Source organism: Diaphorina citri, unplaced genomic scaffold (assembly GCF_000475195.1).
Source record: "Diaphorina citri unplaced genomic scaffold, Diaci psyllid genome assembly version 1.1 scaffold679, whole genome shotgun sequence".
Taxonomy (NCBI): Eukaryota; Metazoa; Arthropoda; class Insecta; order Hemiptera; family Psyllidae; genus Diaphorina; species Diaphorina citri.
In genome coordinates, this window is record NW_007378112.1 from 115,655 (window position 1) to 117,594 (window position 1,940).

The window sequence follows — 1,940 nt, forward strand, 5'->3', positions numbered from 1 at the left end:
CAAAACTCCGAAAAAGTAACTTTAGAAGGTCGAAAATTCAATTTTTAATTGCCGTTCTAATTACGCTTGCGCACAAACAAACGAAGCGGGAGTCATGAGTTATGACGTCATCGCCTACGGGAGCATATGTCGTGACGTCAAACTTTACGATTTATCGGTATTATTTAAATCGATTTATCTCGGTATCTAGAAGTCGTAGAAGAAAAAGAAAAATTCCGTTGGTCCTCATTTTTCCTGCTCTATGACTTTGAAACATCACACAAGTAAGCGCAACTGATCTATTAACGCAATGGGTTTCGGATCTGGAGGTTGGTTGGTAATTCCATCCGTTCAAGTCCAAGTTAAGTCATAGAATTTATCGATTCGAATTAATTGGGGAACGACCTTTGGACCAATCATTTATTTTGATAATTGGATTTCCCACATCACTAATGAAAAACTTGTCATTTACGTACAGGTACGACAGTTGCAGAGCAAGATAGAACAGTTAGAGGTGGATGTGACATATAGCCGATTTAAACAAGAAGCTAGCAACGCACGATCTACAAACGATGCTGCTGCCACCACGGTGAAGAATTTGGAAGCTCAGGTAAGTGGAGCTTTCAGGCTCTCAATCAGCCCTGTAGTGATTGCTTTGGGATGACGTTTGGTTTTGGCTATAAAAATTTATCGATACCCTTCGCACTCAACCTTTGCTATTTCGTTAACAAGGGGAATTTCAGGCTGGTATCCTCCCTTTTTAAAGTTTCCCAGCCAGACTAAGCTGTTCTACTCCCTGGTTAGGCTACTATCCGCCTTAATCCTTTTTTACTTTCTATTATTTTATTTATTTTTATTAGAGTATGTGACCAAAATCATGTTAAATCCCCCCTTACGCCTTAGTTGTTAACAGGAACTTCTGTTCAAATTTCTTGGACCTACTTTTTCATACGGTTCTTGGCCAAGGAAAAAGTGCTGTTTAGTGGTTGCTCCGGTCAGGGGGTGTTTTTCGTGGTTGTGTGGAGAACCTCGCCACTTAAAATTTAAAGAAAGCCACGGAAAAAGTCATCACGCTCACACCAGATTTGCATCATGGCCACACGAATTTTCCAATTGGCAATCAAAGTTTTAACTTTCTCTTAAAATCCTCGATTCTATATCATTCCCATTTTAGGTAAACAAGTGAATTGGTTTTTCCATTTTGAAAGTACTTTATGTTTTACTGTGAAGCAAAAATAGCTGATTTTTAACTACAAATACATAGTTTTGTGTATATAGAAATGTCATCGTCAGGATTACAACAGAACAGTAGTGAAGTAAGCCAAGTATTCCGATTCAATGTACCTCGGTTCAAATTTACGGCAAGTATGTATAGGGTCCCCTTTTTAGTCCGTCCTTCCTTTATTATTACAATAGTAATAAAAAGGTATAAGGGACGGACTATTGTATTCGCTTCGGTGTCGTCTGTCTGTCCAGGTAGTGAAATAAAGCCGTTAAAGAACGATCTATGATATAAAAATACATCAATGTCATTCCTCCATCTAGAGTATAGCACAGTAATTATCGAGGCTATGCCTTCCCATACGCCTAAACTTGATGACTCTCTAACTAGTTACTCTATTATTCCTAACCTATCCTCTTTCTTGAAGCACATCTTTACTATAACACCACTTTCTTATTTAATTTAGCTGGACTTCACAATATAGATGTTTGAAAGAGCGAACCCATTCCAGCAATGTTCTTATATAGCTCTAGGCTCGAGAAACACACTCTTTACACTTTTTACGGGTGGTTTTTATTGGTCGAAAAATACGCGAAATACCATAAGGACCTGTTTTAAACGTGGGTGTAAAAAGCACAAGGACCCATTATTCTGGAAATTAAGACTCATATAGTCTGCCAGCTGGCAAACCCTATTCCAAGGATAGTACTACCCCTGTCTGTCTGGCCTGCTGTCTCAC

At 38.7% G+C, this 1,940-nt stretch overlaps 1 long non-coding RNA gene across 1 annotated transcript in view; it reads left to right on the forward strand.

Annotated features, from left to right (window-relative positions):
* The first annotated feature begins 289 nt into the window (after window positions 1–289).
* LOC113468226 overlaps window positions 290–1,940 on the forward strand; it is a 5,781-nt gene continuing 4,130 nt past the window's right edge. The window contains exon 1 of the long non-coding RNA XR_003392059.1: window positions 290–589. This is a non-coding gene — a long non-coding RNA (uncharacterized LOC113468226). The remainder of the gene's footprint in view (window positions 590–1,940) is intronic.